Here is an 8,987-nt window from a genome sequence, read left to right as displayed (position 1 = left end):
TTTTTATGCATGCTCTCGGTTTAACATATACTACGACTTTTGTTTAGATTGCTAAGACTAAAAAGCACTTTATCATAAACTCACTTTTTACGTCACACAGCGTCGTGCCGGTTTTGTCGCGAAACTTTGATAGGTCATAACTTCTTTGTTATAACTCGGATTTCGGTGTTCTGTATATCTCCAGAATCCTTGTAAGGACCAGTACAACTTGCTTTATGGATATCGGGTTTATCTAATATGTTATTTTTGATGCTTATTTTCATTCTTAATTTATTATATTATTATAAACAAGTATAAAGCACATAAATTCACATAATTCACATAATACTCAAATAATTCCTTTATTACTACGAAATATGTTACATTTTAATCCTTGTCTAATTTAAAATTTCCTAGTTGTCACACATACCCTGTTATCACTCACAATCCATCCAAAATGCAGGCTATTACTAACGCAAAATCAGACGAAAACATTGTCGCACTCAACCAGGGAATGAGATAGGCAGTTACACTCATATTCCAATTCAAAGGTTGTAACCCAAATAAGAACCATGCATATAACTTGAACTAAGTGCTCCATTGCTATCTTGTCCAGACCACATACGTCCCATACAACAAAATCTAATGAACTCACCACCATACACACTGATAAGGAAATTCATAACCAAACCTGGATCTATTGTGTTCCCTTTTCCTCACAACCTTACCTAAAGGTGAAGTACTAGAAGATCTAATGAAATGGCGACCCTCAATCATAAACAGAAACATCCTCATGAACGAACAAAACATATCCTATCAATACGTAACTAACTCAATACAACTTATAAAGTTAACCATAAATGTGGCTAAAACCATGGTCAGATCCATCCAATTATCAACCTTTCCAACATGACATGCCAAAATTATGTTCTACATAGATCTAATGTCCCTATGGAAAGCTGAACAACATTGTCCCAAATTCTAGTGTCCCAGTAACCAAGGACATCTTCCAAACTCGAGCCGAACTTGATGATAGGCAGATGAATCCATTGAACTTCAACTGATACAGTTTAAAACTTTCGAAGAATCTCCACTTTAATGATGAACGAGATGACCAATTATCGAGAATGCATTGACACCTAATCGAACGAACCAATACACTGTTGAACCAAAACCCATGCAGAGCTGAACATACCCATCTCTGAAATTGATTTACCGATCGAAAACTGCCCAATATAGACTATATATACCAATCCATACAACGAGCTAAAACATCCCTCAACAACTGATTCTCAACCTGAGCAGCCCTAGCGCCTTCTAATTTATTCCTCGACATCTCGAAAGGAACCAATGGGTGCAACAAGCTCCTAGATCAACAACTTCCTGCTGCGAGACGACTCGCGTATGTCCTGAGCACATACATTGATGACAGCCTGCTCTACACCCCTGACTTGACCAAATCTTGAAACAGGGTCTCACATACCCGAACCGCAGATCCATATGTACCATTCATCCAACACCATAGACTCGAATAGATCAATGATTCTCCAAGAAGAATACTTAATTCTCCCCCACTTAGGATTCGAGTTACCACCCACTGTTGTTGCAACCAAACCATATCTGAAACTGGCTCAACTAGGTACAAACCATCCTGACTCATGGAATGTATTGTTGGATTAGTGTCTAAGTCCATAACTATTTTGGTATGTACTTGACCCGATTATGAGCATGGTCCTTTTGGGTTGCCTTCACCATAGCAACTTGTAGGATGAATTAAGGAGAGAAAGGTTTAATTATGATTTATTAATATATTATGAGAATAATATATTAAAGGAGAAATCATATTGTTTAATTAATATTAGTCAAGAATTAATTTTGTGGCTAAAAGAGATTAATTAAACTTAGGGGACTGGAATTGTAATTATAAGATAATTGCAATTGGGCTATGGATCACCTTGGAATAATAGGTTGGATGAATTCTATGGGGAAGCCCATTAGAAATCGTCCAAGTCATGTTCCAGAAGGGGTCAATGGGTTGCTTAGGGCTTAAGCAGTCAAATTAGGGTTTCCTTGTTAGATAACCCTAATTGCCTACCTATTTAAAGAACCCTTGAGACCAAAAAGTGTGGATAAGAATTCCTTTAGGGTTTCTAGACGTTTTTGGCTGCCTCCTTTCTTCTCCTCTTCATCCTTGTTGCTCATGGTGTTTGCTCCGTTAGAGGTGCGGCACTTGAGGTACTAAGCTTTCTGAATCCAAGGAATAGATTGTTATTGCTACATAACAATCGAAGGTATTCTCTAAACCCTAATTTCAGTTATAGTTTATTAGATCTAGTTTTATAGCTTTGGGTATTCAATTGCATGTTCATTAGACAAGCTAGATCCAAAAGTTATTAGGATTTGCATGTACACCATAGGAATGATGTAGTGCTCAAAACCCATTAGTGGTATCAGAGCCTAGGGCTGTTTGTTAGTGAATTGATGCTCATTTGATAGTTTATTGGCTGAATAAAACGTTTTTTGCCCTTCTACTTGACTGACTCGGCGAGTCAGTTGATGAACTCGGCGAGTCAGGCTGACTTGGCGAGTCCGAGGGTCTGGCAGCGTTTTTTGGCGATTTTCTTGCTATTTTGGCTTGGGATACTTACCATAAACGTTTTTAATTAATAAAATTGGATTTTTATTGATTTTGGGTGAATATCCTCACCAAAATAGTAGATAATTATCATTTAATCAAATATTTGTTACCTTATAAGATAATGTTTAATTATTTGAGTTATTTGATGAATTATCCTGCAAGATATGTGAGTAGGTCAAAATTAGATAATTGCCTTATTTGAATAGTTTCAAATTACTCCCTTTAAGTTTTACAGTTTAAATTTGAAATTAAAAGTTTTGTTTTTGAAATTTAAATAGTTAAACCCTAATGTTTTGAAATGTTTCAAAACTTGCCCTCAAGTTTTGGAATTTAAAGTTTTTATTAATAGTTTAATTATGTAATATCTAAATTCTAAAACTCTAGTATTTTGAAAAGTTCAAATTACACCCTCATGGTTTTGTTAAGTTAATTCAAAGTTTAATTAAAAGAGAAAGTTAATAAAAACACCTAGTATTTTAAAAGTGTAAAATACACCTTATACTATATATGTAACATTAAAAGTCTAATATTATATATATGAGTAAAAAGTCAGTCTTACCGTTAGTAGGCCTCATTCACGAAGTTGTAGGGTGTTTAAGGAAATTGCCTATAAAATGGCGATTGAATGGGTATCCACTCTTACCCACCGCACTCTTGACTAGGGGAGGGTCGTTAGCCGAACGGGTAGGATAGGACAGAAAACTTCCATTATAAGTATAATGAAGTACAAAGTAACTAAATGTTTTTTCAAATTCCCAAATCATAGTTACTTTAGGAAAAATGTGAAATTGTATGCTAATCCATGGAATGACACTTTGTACACTTACCGAGACGTTAGTGGAGCGTGTGTGGTTAACTGGCACACTAATTTGGGTTTGGCATTGGTAGCGAAGGGTGGCTCGATGTTTATCATAGATCAATGGAGCATGTGTGGCTAACCGGCACATTGATTAGGTGATAGTAGCATTGAGTGCACCACGTGATTTGCACGGTTATTCACACCTTGTTTTTGATCCTCGGCATCCCAGTCACAAACTTAAAGGGCATAATCGAGATTAAACATGCCATTGAAGATTTCAATGAATCTCAAAAGATCTACGAGTTTCAATTCATTTAAAACTAAAACTTCATTTTGTTTTTCATGGTGGAAATTGGTAAATCGTCATTTACCTACCTTCAAATATTTTGCAACTAGATTACAGCATCCCTCTTCTAGGTTGTAGTGTATCGTGTTGGATCCTAGCCTTGATGTTTCATTTGGGTGTTACATCAAGGATTCTTATCAACTAACTTGAAGTTCTCCCGTTTTGTATATGTCTGAATCTAAAAATGGTCTTCCCAAATCCCATGGAACAAGTCTTCCAAATGAAGATGATATTCCACGATATGATCAAGGAATTGGAGATCATGCTTCACTTCCTCCACCTCCTCCAATTATTCTCCCTGACCCACAAGTTCGAAGGCTTGAAAAGTTCAAGCTCACTCAAGCCCTTTTGGCAAGTAAACACAAAGATGAGAAACCTGTGTGTGCACACGTCTTAGAGATGAAGTCACACATTGACAGGTTAAGGATGTTGGGTGTCGAGATTTCAGGTGAGTTGGTTGTTGACTGGGTTCTTCAGTCACTTCCTGAATCATATAGTAAGTTCGTTAGAGAGTACTATATGATATACCACGACGTGACCCTCATTGATTTGACCTATTTGCTTATAGCTGCTGTATTAGCAATGATTTGGCGAGCTGATCAAGCAAATTTGTCTGATCAATCAAACTCCCAAACTTCAATGGACACTGGCAACATTGGAAGTCCAGAAAGGACTAAGTATGAGATTGTACCATGTGTTTTGCCAAAGGAGTCCATTTTCTTTTATTGCCAAGAGAAGGGGCATTGTAGACGAAGTTGCCCTGTTTACCTGAGAGATCTAAAAGATGGGAGAGTCAATACGTATGGCTCTACTTCAGGTAAAATCCAATAACTAACTCTATAAGTTCCTATTCTTTGATTTTCAATACATGATGTGATAAGATTAAATTTTTATGTTTTGTAGGATCGAAGAAAAGAGAGGAAGCTTAAGGGAAGAAGTAAGCTGAATCTGATCGTGAAGAAATGGATTTCGATCGCATTGCTTGAAGATCGGATTTTTGAGCTACTACTTTAGAGTTAAAATAGATTGCTTAGAAATTGAAATAGCATAGTTTTCATTTGAATTGTATTGTAAGGACAGGTTTTTCCGCAATAAAATGAATTTTGAATTCGTCTTATTTATTTATCCTTGCAATGGCATATAAATGGATGTTTATGTATTTCTAATTTTAGCAATGTTGAATTGGATGTGATTCTTGATTTTGTTATTTGTGAAATGTCGAGAAATTACCAAATAAGGAGATTTTCTCATCGCCCAAGTTTCAATTGGACAGAAACTTGGAATCATACAACTTGATTGTGTGATGAATGAGAAACTTCATATTTGGATATTAGACTAATTCTTTGACAAAGTGTCAAGTGAAGGACTAAGAGATCGAGTATACTAGGTTGTACGTTGATCAAGTCCACCATAAGAGTGATAAAGATATTCGTTATGATTTACTAAAGTTTAGTAAATATGATTATACTTATAAGATTAAGTGTAATTCTGAGTTGGTTGAAGGAGTTTCAATGAATAGCAGAACGAATAAAGAAGAATCAAGTAGGCAGAAAGATAAAGGTTTCTCCATTCTAAGAAGAAGGGAGAGTACCTTTTATTGTGTTTTATGATAAGTCCTAATGATTAAGAACCATATCTCAATTGATCCTCTAAGTGAGTCTTAGTACATTTGTATGTCTAAGAAGAGGAATCAAGAATTGTGGAAATGGTTATATCAAGAAGTCAGTCATACTTCATTCCAATATCAAGTCTTAGAGTTATACTCCAAGATTGTGAATTGAGTGAAACGTCTTTAGTAGGTTTATAACACTCAACAAATGTGGAATTGGAAAAAGTCTTCTTGTTTCTGCACATTTGAAATTGGTAAGTTGTGATGTCTTGGATAAGACAAAGACCACCTAGAACCAATTATGTGAAGTGATAGTCTTGATAAAACTACACTAACCCTTAAATATTTGTTTTGTCAAGGAATGTTTCTTGACAAGAGAATCTTATATGTCAAGGATTCAGTGGGAGTCTTAATGGTCTTGAAAGGTTTCAAGAACAAATCAAGAGTTAAACCTAGTTGATCATCACTAGCATACGACTTGAGGTCTAAAGCCTATCGTGGATGACATACTCTTTTTGTGTGCCATTCCAATTGAGTTAATTATGCATGTGAGTTCTATGAGTTCTCATTTGAATGCATAAAGACAAAGCACCTTGATCAATGGAAAATACATTGATATGAAAGGGTGAGTTGCTTGGAAGACATGGTGGGCATTCGTGTTACCATGAGGCAAGAAATCGAGATTAAGAACGTTCGGTCCATATGAGTTTGGATTTGTCACAAACTTTGGTTTTGGCAAATTCACAAGGAAAGGAACACATACACTTTAAAATCTAAGTGTCATAAGATTTCTCTCCATCATCAAAATGATTGTGAGGAAATGCTTTCACTAAGAGAGATTTTAAGAAGATTGAAATTGTGAAAAAAAAAATTATATTCTTAAATTCGATTATGATTACGGCATCCCTTTTCATAGTTCGAATTGTGAGATTTGGCAATTAGTCTGAACATTTGGACTTAGTAACATAAGTTCTGAATTTCTTTAGACACACATGTGAGCTTTCTAAGGCAAAGGTGTATGAGGTTAAGAAGCTTAGATAAAGGCTTATCAAAGCATCAGGTATTTAGAAGTATGAACTTAAGGAATTCAATAAGCATTGTTTTTTGGAAGTTCAGATGTTTTCTAAATATATGTCAAAGCTAGTGGGAGCATAAGTGTTATGCTTGTATGGTAATAATCATCATGTTAGTGGGAGCATGATTATTATTTTAAGTATTGCAAGTTAGCAATATTAATTATAGAAAACAAAGATTCACTTTGCAAAGTTGTAGGGGTTGAAAATTTGTTTTGCTATAATTAAGGGAGAGAATATTATACTTCATTTCAAATCTAAAGGCTTAGATTGTGGAATTTTAATCAAATTTAGTCAAATATATACGAATGTTGTGTTGGAATTGTTCAACATGAGGAAATTCTAAATATGGAAAGGATAATTGCATTCTCAAAATTTGGTTATGATTACGACATCCTTTTTCATAATCAAAATTGTGAGAACATGGCAATTAAAAATATTATAGCAGAAGACTGGTAAAGTATCACGTCTTCATGTGAGACATTATGGATTGTATTCCATACGCTTCGGGTATAGGATCGATTGCATATGCTATAATGTTTGATCATTCTTAAATTTTCCGAATGCTTAGCGCATTAAGAGGGAAAAAGGACTAGAACAGTTTTGGCTAAAATAATTAAACAACTATCAAAGGACGATCTAAGGTTCGCCAAGGATTTGTTGCTTGTGAGTAGTTGGAAGTATAGTATTGGATGGATCATGTTGACATTATTTTGAATAAATAAGACTCTATTTATAATAAGTTGTCATATGGAAAATATGGAAATGTTTCCACATTGGGAGTTGGATATTGAGAGTCTATGGCCAGATTAGAAACTTTCATGCAAGAAGGATGCTCAAAGGAATGTACTTTGAATGTGAGACTTCGCGTCTATGGAATTGTCTTGTAACAATTTCCGATAGAATACCTTGGAATTTCATTAGCCAAGTCTTGGTGACTTTTGTGCTATGACATTACGAAAGGATCGTTGCATAAAATGTTAGAATCTGACATATTCCAAAAGTGGCAAGAATTTGGTATTCTTACACTAATGATGAGGATTGGGAATTGTGAAATGAGTTTCATTGGAAAGGTTTTCAATTGATCTATTTCTCAAAGTAAGGATCATAGGTAACATAGTGTGCATGCTCGGAGCATAGGACAGCTATTGTTGTAATTCAAGTAATAAGTTGATTATCCAAAACATTAAACAATGAATAATGAGTAGTCAATATGGTGTTTAAATGAAAGTGTTTTATTTACGCTCAAAAGTTTTGGGGCCATATAGGATTAAGTATTATCGTTGTGTTTCATTTTGCATGTTTTGACTTCCAGAATAACTGGGTTATTCGAACCTACACAGTCGTTCATACGTTGGAAGTAGGTATGAAGGAAGATTGTCATGAATCTGTTTGTAGATTGTCTAAAGTGTTTACACATAGCACAGGTTTGCTGCGGAGTTCATGAGTGCTTTGATAAGATTAAAGTATTGGATTAAACCCACTCTCACTTGAACCACTTCATGGATTTATCACGGGTGATTAGTGAGACGATAACATTGTATATTCTTGAAACCAAGATGTGTGAATTGTTATTTGCTGGTTGGTTGAACATTGATGATAAGTAAACGCACCAATAACTTGGTGTTATAAAACTTATTATTGTGTGCGATTCGATTAGTAGGTGCAAGCAAGCATTTTAGTCAAAGTTTATCCATTCCTTTTACCCAAAGTGGGATAAAAGCGATATTTTTGGGCCCCTCGATGATTTAGTGATGACACCCTAAGCGCTTGGCCAAGCCGGGACTAAGTTGATGTGTTCAATTGTAGTCTGTTGTCAGTCGTCATAAATCAGATGTCGGGAAACAATACATAGATATAGAGAATGATTTAAATCCATGTCTTGTGTCTATACGATATCTTGAGAATGGAGGAATATATAATCCCTTATCTAAAGGACACGCGTATCTGATAAGATCAGAGTTGACAGCGGCTTTTGAAAGCTACGATTGTTGATCAGGTTCTAAAGTTATGCAAAATAGTTATTAGACTTATCCAAGTGGGAGACTGTTGGATTAGTGTCTAAGTCCATAACTATTTTGGTATGTACTTGACCCGATTATGAGCATGGTCCTTTTGGGTTTCCTTCACCATAGCAACTTGTAGGATGAATTAAGGAGAGAAAGGTTTAATTATGGTTTATTAATATATTATGAGAATAATATATTAAAGGAGAAATCATATTGTTTAATTAATATTAATCAAGAATTAATAAAGAATTAATTTTGTGGCTAAAAGAGAGTAATTAAACTTAGGGGACTGGAATTGTAATTATAAGATAATTGCAATTGGGCTATGGATCACCTTGGTATAATAGGTTGGACGAATTCTACGGGGAAGCCCATTAGAAATCGTCCAAGGCATGTTCCAGAAGGGGTCCATGGGCTGCTTAGGGCTTAAGCAGTCAAATTAGGGTTTCCTTGTTAGATAACCCTAATTGTCTACCTATTTAAAGAACCCTTGAGACCCAAAAACGTGGCTAAGACTTCCTTTAGGGTTTCTAG

The sequence above is a fragment of the Lactuca sativa genome, chromosome 4, assembly GCF_002870075.4.
Source record: "Lactuca sativa cultivar Salinas chromosome 4, Lsat_Salinas_v11, whole genome shotgun sequence".
Taxonomy (NCBI): Eukaryota; Viridiplantae; Streptophyta; class Magnoliopsida; order Asterales; family Asteraceae; genus Lactuca; species Lactuca sativa.
Note: the sequence above shows the minus strand (reverse complement) of the source record.